The 22,105-nt window shown below is 42.3% G+C and overlaps 1 protein-coding gene across 7 annotated transcripts in view; it reads right to left on the bottom strand.

Annotated features, from left to right (window-relative positions):
* Kiaa1549l (KIAA1549 like) overlaps positions 1-22,105 on the bottom strand; it is a 254,772-nt gene that overhangs the window by 208,311 nt on the left and 24,356 nt on the right. The window lies entirely within an intron of this gene.

Genomic DNA, 22,105 nt, shown 5'->3' with positions numbered 1-22,105 from the left:
CAGGACTTCTGCCTGCACAATGGGAGGAAGACAGAGGGTCCCCCAGGGAAGTGGAGATAGAAAGAGAGGACTCTGACAGCTGGTCCTGGGGAAGTCTGTGTTTAGCGATCTTGCAGATGAAACAGTACCTACAAAGGGCACTGAAAATAACCAAAAGATACAGCATATGGAGGCCAGGTGAAGATTGCATCTCAAAGAGAAGAGGAGATCTTTCCTTAAAAGTTGCTAGAAGGACGCTAAAATGTGGACTGGACATGAACACTGGATTTGACCAAGTAAGAGGCTACGGTGACTTTGAAGAAACAGATTCTGTGGATTAGTTAGGAGTAAAGGCTGGCTAGAGCAAGTTTCGGAGAGAATGGGAAACTCAGAAATAGAAGGACAAACAATCCAATTTTAACATAAGCAAAGGAAATGAGTAGCCGTTGCTCCAAAGACATACAAACACCACTGGCTATCAGAGAAATGCAACTCAAAACTACACTTCATACCCGCTAGTTGGCCATAATGAAAAGAAAACACACAAACAAACCTATAAACATCACTGAGCATGCAATGAATTTAGAATCCTTGAACACTGCTAGTGATGCCATAACATGGTGCTGCACTTGGTCCCAGCTGTCAAACAGTACAGCAATTCCTTAAAAAGCAAAACCCTAGGCAGGCATGACGGCACATGCCTGTAGTCCCGGTCGCTTGGGAGGCTGAAGCAGGAAGATCACTTGAGCCCAGGAGCTGAAGGCCATCTAGCAAGGCCCCACCTCAAAAAACAAAAACAAAACAAGAAAAGAGAAAGGTGAAACAAAGAATAATCGTATGACCCAGAAATTTCACACTTAGGGATATTCCCCCAAGTATTGAAAATAGACACTCAAAACAAATGACTTGAACGTGAATATTCACTGCAGCACTGTATACTATAATCAAACGGTGAAAATAACCAAATGTCATCAAATAGATGAATGGAAAAACAAAATGTTCTATGTACCTAAAACAGAATGTTACTAAGCCACGGAAAGGAATGGCACTTTGGTACATACTACAACATGACATACAATATTACAGCTTAGCATACTCAACACATGCTAAGTGAAGTAAGATCACACACCGTCTGAATACATTACATATGCATGTATGTGCATATAAAATATGCAGAAGAGGTAAATCCATGAAAACCAAAAGCAGATGTATGAGCCTGCAGTCCAGAGGGAGAGGTCAGGAGAGAGTGGGAAGGGGCTCTTAACAGGATAGGAGGTGCCTTTGGGATGATAAAAGGATTTGGAACTAAAGAGAAGTGGTGGCTGCAAACCGCTGTGAATGTGCTGAATGGCATTGGATTGTACACTTTTATGCTAAGTAGATTTCACCCCAATTAAGAAAAAAGAAAGACAATTGGGAGGACAGGTTAGAGACCGTCTGTAAAAACGTTTTTCAAGAAAGCTTGCTCAAAAGGTTACAGGAAATGCAGGGCCCAGGGCAGGGGCTGTGCCATCCCGGAGGGCTTTGCAGGGGCAGAGGGTAAACCCACATGCCGTGCTGCGGTGAGGGTAGGAGCTGAGGCAGGAGTGCATGCGGGAGGCCACCCGGACAGAGGGGGCTGGTCTCCTGCTGGGGGAAAAGAACCTTACGCAGAGGTGATAAGGCGGATTGGAGAAGCTGGGCCAAAGCAGTGTGAGGGATGGGGCCAGGATATTTTAACTGCCGCATAGTGCCTGCCTGGCGAGTGTGAGTTCCTGAGTTCGAGTCCCAGTACAAAAGAAAACAAAAGCAGTGGGATACCACTGCTTACAGACTCCCTCTTTGGACCACTTAACCGCCCCTTGTCCAAGTTTTTTACTGGTGCATATTGGTTAGGCAGATTAATGAGTTTAAGATTTGCATATGTACATTACCTACGTAATTGTTTCCCTCCCATCACCCTCCTTCCCCCACCATCCCTCCTAACTTTTCGTGTTTTGGGGGCCACTTCAATGCATATAATGTATTTTGATCATATCTATGCCCCTTACTGCCTGCCCTTATTCCCTCTTTTCCTCTCCCTTCTTCCTGTCTTTCTCTCTTCTTGTCATCTTTCTTACATTCCACCTATTAGGAAGAACATGTGTTATTTTTCTCTCTACATCTGGCTTATTTACCCAACACGATGATCTCCAGGTCCACACATTGACAGAATTTCACTTTTTAGGACTGAATAAAATACCATTGTGTATATACACCACATTTTCTTTATCCATGAATATTCACCTAGATTGGTTCCACAGCCTGGCTACTGTCTATTGTGCTACAATAAAATGGGTGTGTAAGTATCCCCGTGGGATGCTGACTCTGATGGACCGTGTTCTTTTTCTCGGGAGATGGGAGATTCTGTGAAGAGGGAAAAGTGTGAAGCAGTCACTGCTGAGAGTGGGCAGCTGGCTGGGCCAAGGAGACACAGCAGTACTGCAAGGCAGCTCCAAGAGTCCACTGAGTCCACGGTGATATTCTCCAGCAATACTCAGTTGCCTAGGAGAAGGCAGAGAGCTATTAAATGTATTTATCCCTAAATTCCCTGAGACATCTGACCATAGAAACCTACTAATAGTCTGCATTAAATGCTAGTCTGTGTTTGCATAGATAAAAAGAGTATAAGAAGACATTGAAACCTTTAATTTCTCCTTTCATCTAAATGATAAAGTAAGGGCCAGGTGTGGAGGCTCCATAGGGTATCACAGGCTAAAATTAAGCTTGTTGGGAAGCATCCATTAAGAGGAAAGGGAAGAAATGGGCACAGCAGTCAGAGTCTGAGCTGGGAGTCACATTTGCACTCCAGCTGAGTGATCTTGGGCAAATGGATCTCTCTGAGATGTTCCATAAACAGGGGAGTCACACCCACCTTCTAGAATGGTCCAAGGATGAGTGAGATAAGCACTTAGCAAGCAGTTTCTAGCCTGAAACAGGCATCCAGTTTGAGGAAGTAATGGTCTGTATTAGGCATTCAGCTCTGTCAAATAAAGCAAGTGAGAGGTGACAGATTCCAAAACACCACGGCCCTCAGGTATTCAGCCACCCTGTGCCCAGACTCCTCCAGCTACATCAGCATTCACACTCCTTATTCTCAATGTACAGCCTAGAAAGTGATCAGCCAAGATACAGCTTGATGCTTTAGCTCAGGAGTAAACTAATACTGCCAACAAAGGAAGCCTCTTCTACTTCCTATGTAACAGGATATTTCACAAAAGTTTTCATGTATCCCAGTACCATGTTTCAACTTTCAAAATAATTTTAGACTTGTTGAAAATTATAAATAAAGTACAGAGTTTAATACCCTTCACTCAACCCCCTTTAATGTTAACATCTTACATAACCACAATTCACTGCCCAACTAATGCTGACAAGTTACTATTAACTAATCCACAATCCTTATTTCATCAGCTTTGCCTCTAATATTCTTTTGTGGATGCAGGATCCTATACAGGGTACCCCAGTGATGCAGAGGAAAGAAGTCCCAACCTACTAGATGTCCGGTACTAGTTTGTGTTCTCTAAAATTGAAGAATGAATTTTAGGAACAATGGAGGTTAAAGGCAGAATATATTTATTGAGAAAAAGAAAGCTTCTGTCTGAGAGAGACAGAAAGGATCCCAGGTAGGTTGCCAAGGACCCCGCGTTTTCTAGGGATTTTAAAGAGCAAAACCACCAGGTGAGGCTGGTCCAAAGTGGGGAAAATGGGAACTTACAAGGTGGGCATGAAGTGGGACAGAACTATGGCCAACCAATAAGATTATGAGCATAACTGCTCAGGTAAAAATGATTAAATCAGGACAAATGGGGAATGAGTCATGTAGCAAGCAGGCATGAATACAGAGCAGGGGCTCTTTGCCTGTAGGGGGTTAGGTTAGTCGCTCCTTTGGGCTTCCTGAGGGTAACAGAGACCTACTTAGAATATCAATCCCTGATGTTTTGTCCTTAAAATGTGAGTGCATTTGTTTGATCTGTTGTCTTGAAGTCAGGCCCACAGCAGGAAGATGTCTGTCTCCCCCACAGTTGATTTTCAAGGGCCCAGCCCTATCTAACTGTTTATAATATTTCTATCTGACTCAGCTGCCTGTAATAACACTGCGTTTGGTTCTCAATGTCTTCGGCCTCCACCAATCTGCAACCGTTCCTCAGTCTTTGTCTTTTCTGACCTTGACATTTATGAAAAGAACTGACTGGTGACATATTTAAAGTTGGGTTTGTTAAATGCTTTCTCGTTATTCGGTTGAGTTTATGCCTTTTAAATAAAACTTCCCCAGATGATGTTTTCTCTGCCCAGTGGACTACAATACAGAGTTTATGCCAGTACATCTCATTAACGGTGATAAACCCTTGATTATTTAGGTAAGGTGGTGTTTCCTGAGTTTCTCTACTTATATCATCTGTGATGCAAAGTGAGTCTTAATGATAATGGAAATAAGCAGACATTGTCATCTATTTATAGGCACTGCCGACAGAGGTGTAGTCAAGACTCAAACTTGGGTATCTCAAGCCTAAATGCGGTCTTGCCACACTCACTACTGCACCTAAGTGTCTATTGTCTATTTTTCACCTTCCAAAGCTTCTCTTTCAGGAAAAAATGCCATAACAGGTCAATATTATAATCCCAGAGTTCTCCAATGAAGATGCAGTACGAAGTAAAATCACTGCTGTCAGAAAAACATATTACCAGGAAGCTCTCTAGGTGCGTCATGGTGACACAGGAAAGCTTTCAGTGCCTGCACCTCATTAGCTTCAAATGCAAAGAGCAAATCCACAGAGAATGAGAGAACCAAGAAGCCCTTAGTTGATAAAATTCTTAAATAGGCCTTGAGGACTAAGAAAAGTGACATAAAAAAAAAAAGAAAAAAAACACAAGATAAGTTCTCTTCCACACTAGGCAAAAAGTACAGGCAATCTTCAGGTCACTTGACTCATCTTAGGTTCTCACACGCGCCCTGAGGTACAATGAAATCACTTATTAACACCCCTCCCTATATGTGAAACATATAAGACATAAAGAGATAAAAACCTGAAAGCAGACTGAGATTCAAAGGTCAAGGTTTCATTCATTCATTCATTCATTCAGGGAGTGCTGACTTGCTGCCTGCTTTCTAATGTAGGCAGGTGGCTACAAATACCCACGGGTTCAGAACGCACCGCAGGAGTTGAGACACACTTTCCCAGTTCTATCCCCACCTGTCCCCATCCTGAGGCCACACACATCCAAGAGTCCCCAGAACCAGGCCAGCTCTGCAGTGGCTACTGTGGGTGGCCATGCTGTGTATGGGAAGCCTGAATGAAGACCCTCATTCCCCTCACTGATTCTCGTCTGTTCTCCTTTTTCATCAGTATCCTCATCAGAGTATAGCTTTTCACATGCAATGAAATACCAAACCAGAAGACAAATGATGTCAACTTCACTCACAAATAAACGAATCACATTTATGTGATTGAACTGATATTTACTAAGCACATACGCAAAGCCAGGTACACAGGGGACCAAACTGCTGAGTATAAGACACTCTCAGCATCCAAAAGCCCACAGACGGAAGAAGCTCTAACTGCATGCACAGCAGTCATCCAGACAGTATTGTTTGGTATGATGTACCATTTTTTTTTAAGACAAGGTCTTACTGTGCATTTCAGGCTGGCCTTGAACTCATTATGTAGCCTGGGCTGGCCTCAAACTTGTTGCAATCCTCCTGCCTCAGCCTTCCAAGTGCTGAGATTGCAAGTGTGCACCACCACATCTGGCTATACTACTGTAGTTTTAACACTTAAAATTTTTGCAAAGTTACATCTTTTTCTTTTCTGTGTTCTTGTTCTTCATGGCAATATTCAATGACCCACATGTTTGTTAAGTCATATGTGCCATATACTTATAGATTCAACTCAGGAAGGTGCCTGGAAGGAATGAAAAAAGCATCTTTTACCTAGTCAAAAGATCAGGACTAGCTGGGCATGGTGGCATAAGTCTATAATCCCAGGATCCTTGGAGCTTGAGGCAGAAGGATCACAAGTTTGAGCCCCAACTGGGCACCTTAGTGACTTAGTAAGACTCCATCTCAAAATCAAAAATAAATTTTAAAAAAATTAAAAACTGGGGTTGGTTGGGGGTGGTGCTAGGAATGTAGCAATTGCCAATACCACAAAAAAAAAACCAGAACTGGCATCTCATTTTTAAAGGCTAATGCTAAAATACAAGCCTGATCTGTGAAGAAAGATGACTTCCTTAAGAAGTTAAGAAATGAGGAGAGGCTAAAGGAGGAAATGGCTGTGGAGGAGGGCTCACAAGGATGGAAGTAGGCGAGTGTGAGAGGGCATTCCTCGAGCAGTAACAGCCCCAGAAAAGTCACAAAGGGCAAGCAAAGGGAAAGCATGCCCCAGAAACCAAGGCTGTAACGCATGTGGAGAGGATACTCAGGGCAGTGGCTATCAATCACATGCGGGCCTTGGAGTCACCTAGTGATGCCTAAGAATCAGCCGGTGCTCTGCTCTTAGAGCTCTGAGACAGAGATCAAGAGATAGGGTCTCAAGAGTCCACAAGTACAGATGGCTCCTGCAGGATATTTTGAGAATCAGTAGTAAAGAGACAGGATGAGAGGCTTAGCTGGAGAGGAAGCTAAGTTTGGCCACAGAACAAGGACTTCATGGGGGAGGCACAGCATACACAAATGGCAGGCAAGTGTCATGACCAGAGTTATACTGGAAGAGTGTGATTCTCAAAGTGTAGCCCCTAAACTAAAAGTAGCAGGATCGTCCAGAAATGCATTAGAAACACAAATCCTTGAATCTACTGAACCAAAAATTATGGAGTGGGATCCAGCAATCCATGCTTCAAGAAGCCCTCAAGTAACTTTTTTTTTTCTTGCCATGCTGGAAATCAAACCCAGAGCCTCATAAATACTAGATAAGCACTGTACCACTGAGCTATATCTCAAGTCCATCTTTAGGTAAGTCTGATCCCTGCTAAACTGAAGAAAGGCATCACTCTGAGTTCGTCCTGATAAAGTAATGTGATGATCAATGTAGCGAAACTTCCACCAGTTCCCAGCCATTCACATCAGCATTGACATCACTGTCATCTAGCCCCTCCTTCCCCATAGGGAGGACTGGCCACGAGCAGTGTGTATCTGAATGACCTGCTCACTGCTTTATAAATCATTGACATTTAATGCTTGACTGAGGTTCTGTGAATGTACTAAAATGAAAATGTTAAGTCAGTACTTCTGAAAACTTTAATGTGCATACGAATCACCTGCAGATCTTGCTAATATGCAGATCTGAAATTCTAAGTCTGAAGTCAGGTCCAAAAGTCTACATTTCTTTCAGGCTCTCAGATGATGGCGCCATGCTGCCGGTCTCTAAAAATCTAAAAGCACTTAAGGTGGGATACTATCTCCCCGAAAGCTGGCATTCCCATCAGATCTAGTTCCTCCAGCCCACAGACAGCTTCCAAGCCCCTCCACCAATAATTCCTATCCTCACCCCACCTTCTTTCTCCTAGATGGTCACCAAGTCAACACTTCCATCAGAACAGCTTCCTTCTCCATCCCGAGCGAGAAAAAGGCTGCAGCTGGGCTTTGCTGTGCCCATGATGCCAGCACAGGGAATTAATGCACTTCCCCAAGTGCTCTCCTTGTACCTCCAGAGGGACATTTGCAGGCAGGAAGATCCAGCTCATTTGTTGTTGGGCTAACTATCCATTATTTAAAACATATACTATTATCTTTTGCTTCATTGGAGGCAGAAAATCAATAGGCATTCTTCAAGGCTAAAAGAATCCCTGTCACCTTCCCCTGAGTGATCCCTATCACTCTCCCCTGAGCTCCATCAGACAAGAACAGTCAAAGTCCCAGCTGGTACCACTGCATTAACTCAGTGAAAAAAATGTGATCCTTGGAGACCGCCCATCTCTAACAAGTAAAGCGCACGGTTTCAACCTGCTATGCAATATATTTGTCTCCTGTTTATTAAATATTCTGTGGTTATGAAATGTTTATGCTAACAAATATGCAGAGTTGCAGCCTGAAACTTAGCTGTAAATATTTACTAACCACAGCCATCAAGACTCAGTCTTAACTTTGACTTCAGGTTGTATTTTCTGGTTTGCTCTACAGAGCAGCTCGGGCCCCCACTCTCTTCATCCCCCTAAATATGTAGTAATGACATAAAACTGTTTGATGGTAATCTTTAAGACCTCTTTAGAACAATTCAACTGAAATTAGTAAGAGATTTCTGAGACACAAATCTGAATGCTTAACATTTAAGCTTGATGTGCAGGGAGTAACTTTGAGAATGTTCTTTCTGTGCACAAAGATCACAAAATGATGATGTAATCACTAGGGAATATTTATCACAAATAGTGTCAGATGATGTACTGTAAAGTTTATGCAGTTAAAAACTCAAGTGCACAATATAAAGAGATTGCTCTGATGTTTTGGACTTATTGCCCAGCACCACTGATTATTATATAGATGTCTAATATAACAGGTTCTCTTTGAACACTTGCTGTTAGGAAAAAAAACTCATCAAATTATATTTAATGTGTATACTCAACAATAACGATAAAAAAAAAGAAAGCACCATGCTGGTAACTCTTTAATGAAGGGCAAGGCAAAAGCCTAAGGAACAATAAATCTGACCATAAAGAAAAGATGAGAGAAAACAGACAAAAAATAGAAACACTTTGGGCCCTCAGAATGGATTAGAGAAACACCAACATATCTGTTGTGTAAGCACAAACCATCAGGTACAGAAATAACCTGGTAAAAATTTCAAGGTATGATTATAATTAGCTACCACCAAGCTTATTACCCAACTTCCATAAAGCTTGCCACCCAGCACCAAGGCCATAGTGATTTTTGAGGATGCCCATTTTTTATTTTCACATGGAGAGGAAAATGTAAAGGAAAACCACGAAGAGATCCAGGGAGAAGTTCTGCAATGGAAGAGTAGAAGTCTCAACTTCAGCCTTGGACTCTCCCGGTATTTACTACATGAGCTAAGAGGAGGGTCCTCTAACACACCACTGCTTTAGTGTACAGTCCTGATGAAAGTGCTTTTCTGGGCTTGCAAACAGATACTACTCTCAAACCTCATCAGCCCTCCAAGTTATAACATCTCCACATGATTGCTCTAGCTGCCTCATGTATTCCAGACTGCAGAACAGTTCTCTCTGCCTCTCTCACCTGTAGGTCTCAAGAATAACTGTAGGATGTGGTGGGAATGAAGCATTTTGAAGTAGGACATGACTGGCCCAAATGGCCCACACTATCCATTCCACTCTCTGCCCCTAGACACAGGACGGCCTCCAATGCTTCAGCTCAGTGAGTCACATGGCCATGGGACATCTGAGGTTCCTCAGCTACAGTGCAAGTGAACTCACATTAAAAAGACTCCACTCACCCCATGCAGCTTGCCTGAGCCCTAGAGGACCAGGTGGCAATGAATAAATCCCAGGTTTTTGTTGCTCCCAGATGCCCATCTGTAAGTAATAAACTCACTTCACATAACTTACAGTGAGGGATGGGGTCGGTCTGTCCCTCACCGTCTCAGACAAATTGGAATCAGGGAACAATGAACCTGCTCCACACAGACAACCCCCAGCACAACATTCCTAACACAAGCTCAGCAGAGGCCCAAAAGCCAAGCAAGTGGACAGGAACTTGTCTACCTTTTCTAGCATATCTGATCTAGAGCCCAGCGCACAGGCCAGGCCTTTGGTATGAAAGATTCCACTAGGCTCTCAGTATGTGAAGCCATGTCTACTCATTTATTCAACAAATATCTATTGCGTGTCTGCTATAGATGCTGGGGGATACCAGCCATAAAACAAAGTCCCTTCCCAGTACTCAGGAGGCTGAGGCAAAAGGATCGCCATGAGTTCAAGGCCAGCCTGGGCTACAAAGTTAGTCAAGGTCAACCTGAACTATGTAGTGAGGCCCTGTCTCAAAAAACAAAAACAAAAACCATCCCTGATGGGGCTGACAGTCTATTGGAAAAAGACAATAAACAAATAGTACAGACAGTTATTCACTGGTACTCATGGGAGATTAGTTCCACGACTCATCATGGACACCCAAACCCATAAGGGTGGAAGTCCCTTCTAAAAGTGACATAGTAATCTACACACATCCTTCCTCCCACATCCTTAACTCATGTCCAGATTACTTATAATACCTATTTTAATGTAAGTGCTATGAAAGTCATTGTTATACTATTTAAGAAATAATGACAAGAAAAAGTCTGTACTTGTTCGATACAGACACAATTTTTTTCCCAAATATTTTTCATCCTGAATTTCATATTTCAGGCATGGTAAATACTGCCATAGAGAAAATCAAAGCAGGATAAGAAATGAAGGGTGATCCACAGTAGGGTGGTGACGAGGAAATGTGGATGAGCATTTGAGCTGAAACCCAAGGATTTGAGAAATGCAGCCATGAGATGACAGAGGGAAAAGCATCCAGGCCAGAGGGAACAGGAAGTGCAAAGGCCCTGCAAGGAGGCCATACGCTAGAAAGGAAATGAAATAAATGAAATGGCTGGAGATAGGGGCAGATCACATAAGGTGCTATTTTTCAAACTAAAGGGTCATGAAATTGGCTTAGAATGTCAAGAAGCACCTTTAAAAATGAAGTAAACAGAGTGTGTTACAAAATATAGTATTAGTGCATGCCTATAATTGTAGCTACTTAGGAGGCTGAGGCAGAAGAGCTGTAAGTTTGAGGCCAGCCTAGGTTACATAATAAGACTATAGTGGGGAGGGGGGAGACTGAGACAGAAGAAAGGAGAGGAGAGAAGAGGACAGAAAGAGGAAGGAGAAGGAGGATGAGGAAGAGGAGGAGGAAAAGAGAGGAGGGGAGAGGAGAGGAAAGGAGAGAAGAGATTAGTGTATGTGGCCTACAGTAACATTAATTGGTGGAGCTCTGGGGGTAACCATGCCCATGCAAATGTTGGACACTGGTGCTGTGATGCCATTTTAAATATTGCTTCCTGCAGTCAGCTGCAATCAAAAAGACTAAAAAGCACAGATGAGTGCAGTGATTTATAAATCTTCCCTGCCTGGTACTGTACCAACTAACCACACATGAGTTTAAAATAAAATTAAGAAAAGTTAAAACGAAATTTAAAATTGAGTTCTTCAGTGGCACTGGCCACATTTCAAGTACTTGATAGCCATGTGTGGCCGTGGCCACTGTACTGAGCAGAGCAGATTAAAACATTCCCATCAGGAGACAGAAAACTCTCTGGAAGAGCATACTTACACAGCGTTCTCGCCTTGAGTTTGTGACCTCTCTGATGTCTCCTGACAGAATTACAAGTGTGTCCAAAATGAGCAGATAAATGGCTTTTCTGAATAGAAGGCTGTGAATTTATACTGTCTCACAACCCAGCTGGGAGCCAGCTGGAGATAAAACCAAAATATCCTGAGAATCACCTCCAACATCCTCCAACCATACACATGGGCTGCTAAGAGGCAGCCATTTCCTTCTCCGTAAGGTAACTATTAATAAATAACTACTCATTGTTTGTTTTGAGAAGGATTAGCTAGGGGAAAAAACTGCAAAATTGATAGGCTCCCAAAGAAGAGCACTTCAGGATTGGACATGGCTGACCAGAAGCGTGATATTTAAAATTGCATTCCTTGGCCTTGAGCTAGAGCTGAAACCAAACCAAATGAAGGACTCACACTCCCGTGTCGGACTGTAATGATATGGAACAGTAAAGTCAGAAGTCACACAGTGAAAGAAGGGGTTTCCAGCGCAGCTACCTCAGGGGTGGCTGCAGTTCCTCAGGGGTGGTCCTTTGTCTGGGGCTGGCTGCTGCCTAGCAGGATCTTTTAAACATGGAGGAGCCATGGGCCTTTGCCAGCTTCTTTACCTTAGCTCATTCCCATGGTGACAATGTAAAGGAAGAGGTCCGTGGAGATGAGGGCTTTGTTTTGGGCTCTGACTTGTCATTAAATTTAGGACAGGATGACTGTGCCTGCCCAAGCAGTGTGGACCAGGAAGAGGGGATGGGTAGAGACAGGGCTATTCCACTGTGATAGCCCAGAGGTCATCCCCTCTTGATCAGAACCAGAAGGAGCAAAATTTCCCTGCAGTAGGACCCTGGCTCCTGCTCCAGCTGCAGGCCCTGCATGATGTAATTGCCTTCTCAGTGAAAGAAGAGGCAGGCAAAGAAGGACCCCCAGTGAGCGAGCCACCCACAGGACAGGACACCCACACACCTTAAGCCAAATTCAAAACAGGGAGTCCAACACCTAAGAGTAACAGTGGGATGATATATTTTGGACTGCTTGTGAAAATCCATCAGGCATGGGCACCATGTGCAATCTGATGTCTAATAACAGTACCCAGGGCCTGGGCATACGGCACTTGCCTAGGATACACAAGGACCTGAGTTCAATTCCCAGCACTACCAAATAAAAAATAAAATAATAAGCTGGCACAGTTCCCAGAGCACGATGACCTCTCAAGAACTTTATCTTTCAGTACTGGGGATCAGGCTGAACCACATCCCCTGTCCATTTTTTTTTTATACTGAGACAGGGTCTCAGTAAGATGATAAAACTGCCCCCACCTGGGCTCAGATGTGATCCTCCAGCCTTAGCCTCCCACAATGCTGGGATTACGGGTGTCTACCACCACACCTGGCTACTTCATAATTATTTTTGAAGGAATAAACAAAAACTGATGACTATGAAGTACATAATGCCCTGACCTAATCTAACAAGGCTGCAACTCCATTTCTCTTTGTGAACTGGAGCAGGAAATAGAGCAAGGTAGAACTGCTGTGCCCACTATTTCACCAGTTTTATCAATAATGCACAGAGGAAAGAAACCCTATAGGAACAGATTCATTGATTTGGCTAAATGAAGCGTCAGACATTAAAAATGTAAAAATTAAAAGGCAAATGACAAATTGCCTGTTAATTGGGAAAAATACTTGCAATAATGATAAATATTTAATACTGTAACTATAAATAGGTTTTAAATTAGTGTGCATTAATAGAAGGAGCAAAGGACACACAGATGCATATGCACACCTCACACATAGCTAATAAACACGCGCCAAAACAAAGTCCAAGTTCTCTGCTGATAAAGAAAAATACATGCAAAGAACAATCTGATATTATTTTCAGCTATCAAAGTGGCAAACACCATTTGTTGTTCTGCCTTTTAATGACCATACCCAACCCTGCAAGATATAGAGAAATGGATTCCCTCCAATCTACTTGTACATTTATGGAAGATAATTTGATAGTGTGTACCAGAAACCTTAAAAATGCGTACCCTCTTTGATCCAGTAACTCTATTCAGGAATTTATCTTAATGAAATAATCAGTACTACAAGCAACAATTTATATGAAAGGTTTCCATCACATGTTTACGGTAGCAGTGAAGAGAAGTCATCTATAAATCTGTCAGTAGACAGAAGGGTAAGGAAACTCCATTACAAGCATATGGTAGGTACTATGCATCGTTCTTGTAAAAGTTCTTTTCACAAGATTATTGAATCAGCTATGGAACACTCATTTAACAACTTGTCATAGTATAGAGCACACTTTACGCTGGATCCATAGTGTACAGAACTTAATTCTTGTGTGATTCTGAAGGCACTTAGAGATATCGCAAAATTCATCTATAATCACTGCCTTCCTAGCCACAAATTATAATTTTTAACGTACTTCTAAGCGTGTGTGCTAACTGAAAGTCGCTACTGATAAAAATACCAGGCAGCAGATTTACTGAATTAAGAAATTACAACATCACAGTCATGCCAGTGGCTATCTTGGAGTTTTTCAGGACATTTTCAGGGAATTTAAAATAGGTTCTATTTCTATAAACATCCACAACCTGGAGATTTTAGTTCTATTGTGTCCTCATACACAAATCCTGTGTCAGTCAGACCCTTGCTTTAATTTTCTTTTTATAAACATGAACACTAACTAGCTAGAGACACTGGACACACCCAACATCCTCACCCTCTACAAAGAAAGCCTGAAAGGATGAGGAGGAAAAGATGGATGGAGCATCCAGATCTCAGCGTGGTGCAGACGTCCACCCCAGCGGTTCATGTGGACCCCTGCAAAGATGGGTTTTCATCATAACTGTCACTTTCTTCAAATTTTCACTTTCTTCATTCCATTCCATGAATGCTTGGCCCATTCATAGGGACAAATAATTTATTCAGTAAACAAGTAAAGTAATAAATTTCACAGACTGTACTGCAATTAAAAATTTAAAATACTAAGGTATCAGGCATTTTAATTATTTACATAATTACTAAGTGATTGTCAAACTACCTTTGTTATGTATTCACTTAGCAAATATGCAAATATTAGTAAATATGTAAATATCCTAATTAAGGGTTGTTAAGGGAACATATCTTCTCCTAGAATTAATTATTCTGAAGCCACCAAAAATTACGCTTCATGGGCCACCATGAGAAGAGTTCTTTTATCAAGTATTCTTGATAGAAGGATTCCATGTTCCAATGAGCTTGGAAAGTTCTGGGTAAACTAAGCAAAATTGATCTCTTTGCTGCAAGACTTCTTAAGCATTAGAAAATGAGGGTGAATTGTGTACCTTCAGCAAAGGGGAATCTAAACCCCTTCGAAAATGAAATGCTTCTAAGTGGGGACCTTCATGGGATCCACATTCCCCAGTCAGCTTTGGAAAATCTTATTCATATTTCCTTCAACATGGACGCCCTCAACTACAACAGGATCAGGTCCATGCTGGCTGTGGAGTATATGGGTCAAGAATAGAGCTGGCCACAGACTTCCTGGTTTTAAATTCTGTCCTTGCCACTAGCTTGCTTGGGCAAGTTATTTGGCCTCTCTGAATTTCAACTTGTTTATAAAAAGAAGAGAATAATAGCACCAATCTCATAACCGATTATGGTGTATAAATGTTTGTACTAGCATTTAATCACTTCACATAATATTTCAATAGATAAAGAAATCCTAATAACGAATTGGGCAGACATCAACACATTTAAGAACAAGCGCAACTGGCCCTCATCTGGTGGGAGAAGTTATCAGCTTTCCACCCATGGGGGACCAGCATGCCAGTTCCATCAGTCAGACAGCAAATGGCCACACTAATTAATGCAGCTGGTTAGGGGGCAGTATGTTAGCAAGGCAACTCCACCATGCTGCTGAACCGCTATGTACTTCAATACTAATTCCACAGTGGTGCCCGCAGACAACATTTCTTGCCTCCTGGTAGCCTCAGCAGACTCCAACCCACACAGTCTTATTTATAGCCAGTCTGTAAGGTTGTTAGTAATTCAGGGAATGCCTAAATTAGCAAGATTTGGCCAGTATACTTAGCCTGCAAAACTATATATATATATATGTATATATATATATATAATCAGAAGTTATTCATCTAATACCCTAAGAAGACAACCTTCCAATAGCCACTGGACATAATGTTAGATAAACATATAGATTTTCTTCCTGTGTGTTTCATATAAAATATTCATGTAAGAAAGAGGACATTAGCTGATTTAAACGTCACCATTTTATTGGCTATAATACAGGCTTAGAAACCTTTAACTCTGATGGAAATTAAATGCTTTGCATTTAAGATGCCGCCTACTCTGACCTTTAAACATTAAAATGACTAGACGCCTCATAAAGGAGAAGTGAGAATGTTCTACTGAGCTGATGCTACAAGGCAGACCTACAACTGGCAGTAGAAAGATGTTTCATCTGCAGGGTCAAAAAGTACAAGACAGTTTGGAAGAGGATGGAATAGAACAGAGGGCACAGCTGCACCAGGAGAAGAATCCCTTCCCAAAGAGAGACGCGGAAGACCGGAATGATGCTCTGGATGTTTTATATCCATCCACAGTGAGTCTGCAACTTTTTTTCTCAGTGATTCTCGGTGACACAGGATCTGAGAACACAGGGCACTTTCTTCTAACAGACACATCCCTTAAAATGTAAATACACTGAACACTGATTGGAAAGCTCATTCTTTCAAAAGGACACTTGAACAAACTCTCTCCTCTGTCATCTAAAAAGGCACCTGCACCTGGATCCCTGCCACTTGAATCTCATCAACTCCTAAGACAAAAATGAAATGCAAAACTGAGATCCAAAACAAAAGTAGACCATGACGGGCCATGAATCAAACATTTTCCAACTTCTAGGTTGGCCAACTTCAGTTCACTTAAAACATTCAAGTGAAAGAACACCCACCATCTCAAATGCACAAGAAGAGAAGTGCCCAATCGGGCAGCTCTGGACACCTCTAGAACTGCCTGTCCTAAGATTGTCATTCTGTTGTCCAATGTGAGGTCAGGATCCAGGCTCTGAAAACTGCCCAAGTGGTTCTCATGTGCAGTCAGCATTGAGAACCACCCTCATGTTCTAAGAAAAATAAAATAAAAATGAAAAGACCAAATGAGAAAAGAAGGAAAACATAGAAACAAAGCTTTGTAAACGGGGTGGGGAGAACAGTTTGAAGGCAGGGTAGAGGAATGGAGAAAAATACAAGTTATATCGTGTACAGGTACAACTTCTCTGTGATGAATGGGATTGTTATGTTCTAAAATGTACCAGTAAAATCTAATTTACAAAAATAAATAAAAATAAAAAAGGTATTTTGAATAAAGCAAGGCTATTATCTCAGATAATGAGATGTCATTAAAAGTAAGTAAAATTAGGTTTATAAAAACAAATTCACATATTAACTTTGTATTTCTTGTATCACTTCTGGTAACTCAGATAAAGAGCCTGTGGGCCAGCATTTGGACACATCTGGTCTACCCCAGCAGTCTCCAAGGGACTACTACCCCACCAGTCCCTTTGAAGCCCTTGCCACCTAGTCTGTGCCCTTTCTGCGCGCTGAAATAGCCCTTCCAAACTCACAGATGAAGGTGATGTAGCCAAATCCCATCCCCTTTCCTCATTTCACACCTCAGCCTCTTTGCAGCGTGCCAGAGTGGTCTCCACCCACCTTGAAACAGTCTTTCTCCTGCCTTCCACATGGCTTAGCTCCCACCAAATAATTTCCCAAACACACCCTATAAGCCCCACCTTGTAGTTTTGCTCCTCTATTCCCTCTCTGTAGACCTTCCCTCTGCCTTTTTCCTAGCCCAAACCCTCCGTACCCTTCAAGGATACTACCAAGCGCTAGCTGCTTGCTGTATACCCACCTATGTTCTGCACACAGGCCCAGAGAGGACAAGGGGTGAAATGAGGTCATGTCTTGAAAGCCAACCTCAAGGTCGAAAGCCATGAAGATTGAAAGCAGAGCACAAGATAGATTGAAGCAGGTGGTTCAGAACCCAGATGGTTAACAGTGCCCTTTAGAGTTGAACAAAACATGTTCCAGGAACTAATCCAGGTACCACCTCCAATGGGCTTGTGATGATAGCCAGGGATTTAGAGCGATTTCCTGGTACTCGCCTAGGAACATGGCATTTATTATCTCCTTGGGCCCTCATAACAATGACATGAGGAACGTAGGACTGTCCCCAGTTACAAGCACAGAACACTTCAGCGGTGCAGTTTATCACTGCCTGGGAGCACCCAGGAGGAAAATGACCAAGCCAGAATTTACATCCACTCTTTTGCAACCCCAAAGTCGGTGAGAAATCTCAATGACAAGGTGCTGCCTTCTAATGGTGACTTTGGTAGCTCACTTAGCTTCCTCTTCCAGACTCTGAGAGTATTGACCTTCATGATTCTCATGGTCCAGATTCCAAAGCTAACTCTCTTTAGTTTCACAATAAAAAAAGATACAGTAGAAAGCTCTGAACAAAGAAAAACAAAAGACAGAAGGGAAAGCACTGATAGTAGACACAGAAGCACATCAGAACAGACAGCACGCTCTCTGTGGCCCTCACTGGCCAGACTCCCTTGGGTTTTTCCTGCATGTTTTCAATTCTTCCTTCTCTAAGACAGGTGTAAGGTAACTTTCTATTGCATTGTTTTCCTGCCAATCTCATCTCAAAATGCCCCGAGGACTTGGAGAAAAACACGATGGTAATAAAATTACAGGTGAGAACACATTAGAAAAGCCAGCTTTGGAGTGTTCATTTTACACTGAGAAAGGGGATGGATGATAATGATCATGCAAAGTCACCCAAAAGGGGTGTTTTCCAAAGAAAGAGAATAAATGAGTGAGGAGATGAGAGAGGAAAAAAGCAAGCAGAATGACCTTGATTTAGCAACTGATCTTTATTGATTTTCTTTCACCTTCTTGCTTGGTTCTGGGACGAGTCACAATTCAAAGCATGTGACAGGAAAGCCTACTCTTAATGAAATCAATGAATTAACATAAACATCCGGGAAGCCCCAAAGAGGAGGGAAATACCTTGGAAGAAATCCTACGTCCTTTAGTCATTGGGAAGACCAGCAAGAAAAACAAGAACCCAGCAAAAACTTGCAGGTTGGTGAACAGCACTCATTTCCCTTCCTACAAAAGACTCCTTTGAGAACAATAAATTATGTACGTCACCTTTCTCCTGTCTGCTGGATGATTTTGCAAAGCATCCAATAATACTTTCATACCTTGGGACCTTAAAAAGTGCACAGTGTCATTGTTGATTGTGTAGGCAGTTTTGTTTGCTTGTTTTTGGTTTGGACAGGGTTGTTGTTATTGTTGTTGTTGCTGTTCTTGTCTGCAGTTCAAGGGATGGAATGCAGCCAGGGCCTTCCCACCAGCCCTTTTGATTTTTTTATTTGAGACAGGGTCTCACTAAGTCCCTACGGGTGGGCTCACACTTTTGATCTTCCTGGCTGTGCTTCCCAAAGTGCTGAGATGACAAGCCTGCACCACCACACCTGGCTGCGGTACAGTGTTGAGGCTCATTCCAGGGTTCACAAATCCTTCCAGAGAGGGAAAAAAGAATGCAAAGGTTATTCCCCCACCTGCCTCCTTTTCCCAGCATTCACTTTACCCATCCCAACAACTGTGTGCCTTTTAAGAGGCCTGCTGAAGGGACACCTAATCTTAAAATAATATCAGAGAAAGGCAACTAATGCTTAACAAAGTGTGAATCACTTTGGACAGGTGCGACTAGGGCCACAGGAATGCAGACAAGCTTGCTCACAGACATCTGTGTGTAGACAACTTTCTTATCAGGTTTAAGAAGCTTAGCACGGTGGAGCACACCTGTAATCCCAGCACTCAGGAGGCTGAGGCAGGATTGCTGAGAGGTCAAGGCCACCCTGGGCTACATAGCAAGACCCTGTCACAAAACAAATTTTAAAAAAATTGAGAAGAAGGCGCTGCAAAGACTGTCCAATATTTCTGTTGTGCAGATAATAAACGTTTTCCTTACTTCACAACACTAGAATTCAGTTTTTCTTTTCCTTCGGAAAATACATAATTAAGTAACAGGGTCAGCTGCTACTGTCCTAACAGCCCTTCTAGAGAACTATCTTATTTAGGTGGACGACTGGGAGACTTTTTTCCAGCACTAGGGATGGAACCTGTGGCCTCACACATACCAGGCAAATGCTCTGTTATGAGCTCCACCCTCAGCTTAGACATTTATTAGCTTCCCGGAGCCTGGAGGTGACAGTGCAGACATGAAAGACTCAGAAAGTTGACCAAAGAAACCTCCAGAGCTTTGAATGAAAACTTATGATGAATCTGGGGCTGAAGCTAAAAAAGAAGACATGGAGAAGATGAAGAGACCAGAGAAGAACTCTGGGGCTTAAGGTATATAGAATTTGGCAGAACGTTCCAGAAGAGGTGCTGAGCATCAACTGTGCAAAGTCTACATCCTTGCTGACGTACAAATCCTTTGGCTTCCCAACCCTCACTGGAATCCTCACTACCCATTATGCTGAGTGAAAGTGGGTGGTTTGAAGAAAGAGAGAAAAAGAACCAAATTCCACATCTTTCTAGTTATGGGAGGAACAGGACGAAGTGCATCCTCGAGCTGAGCTAATTCAGCGGGAGCAGCAGTTTGAAGGAGAGTGAGCCTAGAAGCCTGAGGCCTGAGGAACGTGCAGGAATCTCACGTCTCCTTCCTCCACAGATGGGAGAGCAACAGGGGGCTGGAGTCCATCTAAGTAGAGCTCGGTGGGCAAGAAGCCCTCATCCCCATACCTGGTATGGGAAAGCAAAGGTTAACAAGAGCCACCCACTCCCACAATGAAGAATACAGCCAAGGAACTGCTTCCTGCAAGGTGCTGGATCCTTTTAGATCCTATTTATGAGGAAAGACACAGTGTGGGAGGTAATCCCTTCAAGGGGATAGGAGGCTGGAAAAGAAGAGGGGCACAGGGCAGAGAGCAGATGGTAGACCTGCCCTGAGTTTCAGGGGCCCCTGCTCTGGGGAGCTTTGCTTTCCCCTGCATTACAAAGAGAGTAAGTGTGTGTTCAGCCCCTTTCAGTCACTTGTCTCCAAGAGACATGAGTTCATATTAGACCAGAGATCTCAGGGCAACAAGAGGCACCAAATGGAGAGCCCAGGGGTCAAGGCTGCCATCCTCCTCAGCACATGCACATTCGTGTTGCCATATGGCCAGTGTGTGCGGGAAGCATACGCGGGAGCCCGCGGGAGCCCCCTCCCCTCCCAGCCATCCTGCAAGCCAGCCAAGCAAATGAATATAACACTCGGTTCCTACCATAAAGGCAAACAGCGGGTGTGTTGGGGCTGTGGGATTCTAGATTATTTTTTCCTCTCTTCTGCATCCCTGTTTGGGGGGCATAGCATGGCCTTGTCCTGCATACAACAACAACAACAGCAAAAAAAAAAAAAAAAAAAAAAAAACTATAATAAAATGTTAATCGAGTTACCAAAGCAAAAAAGGCAGATGCATCACCGGGGCCATTTTTCATTCTCTGACTGTTGTAGTAATGAGTTCGCTTTGCTCGAACTGCCAGAATCAGTCAAAGGAGGCGGACACACGGGTAGTAATAAACAGCGCTATTTGGAGAAACCATTAACCTTTAAGTAGCAGGCCAGGGCCAAAAGCCTGTTGACACAGTGCTTTCCTCTTCTAAGAATGAAACTAATCTCTCCTAGAACAGATCAAATTCTATTCCTATTGGGGCGTACCTGTGGGGAGGCAGGTCCAGCAGAAAAGATGTCACCATGGGATATTTAATCTCGAGATATTTTGTTAATTTATCACAGATGTCTCTTTTGACTCCTCTATTCCCTCAAACCACTGTTCAATAATTTTGTAGCTCAGAAAAATTGTGATTGTCTTGTAATGTTCTTGTGGTTACTTCCCTACACATTCACTCCCACAAATCTAAAACTGTTTTACAGTCTGATACTGCTGTATCTGTGATATTTACTCTATGGTAATGTATTTATGCTACTTACTCTAATAATCTAATGTATTTCTGATATTCACCCTATTTCATCAGTGCTTTGGTGATATGTTATTTTTATTTCTCATTCTCCTTTTCTAGACTGAAAGATTCCTGAGGTCATGATTTATTCTGTTCACTATTTTTCTGTATTGCCAAGGAATAAAGGACTTCATATATACCAAAACAAAAGAAAGGAAAACAAAATGCCTTCTGAGTTGTTACTTTATCCAATTTTATTACTTTACCTTTTAGAATAGTTTCTATTTTTCATTATATCATAATTACAACCATTCTCTACACTTTTGGTTTACTTAACCTGAATTGTGAGGATTACCTGTTTGTAACCATCATGTTTTTTTTCTTAATTTTTTTCTTTTTCTGTGAATTGTCTGCATTTACCAGACTATAAATGAAGGTTTTTATTAAAACTCCTTCACTAAGTAAATCCTTTTATGTGCTTCACCCAGCTTTTCACCTTCTTGTGTATACAAGAGACTTAAGGGTCCATTTCCATCTCCCTGAGATTCTGCAAATATTAGCTTCAATTAGCAACAAACAATATAGCATGCATCAGAGATTTAACACAATGAGCCTATATGCAAAATATGACCACAAATTCCTTTACCTTTAGTCCATAAACCTAAAGATTTCAAATCTCATCATAAATAAAATATCTACATGAGCAGTTATAAAATCCACTTTCACCATGGTACCCTTGGAAATCAGAGAAAGTTCCTCTCACAGAAAAACATGGGTATGGTATACACTGAATTTCAACATATAATTTCAGGGATTTATGAA

The sequence above is a fragment of the Cavia porcellus genome, unplaced genomic scaffold, assembly GCF_034190915.1.
Source record: "Cavia porcellus strain 051 isolate PalLab524CR breed Dunkin Hartley unplaced genomic scaffold, mCavPor4.1 scaffold_17, whole genome shotgun sequence".
In the NCBI taxonomy this organism is placed as follows: Eukaryota; Metazoa; Chordata; class Mammalia; order Rodentia; family Caviidae; genus Cavia; species Cavia porcellus.
This window is presented reverse-complemented; position numbering and strand designations above follow the sequence as displayed.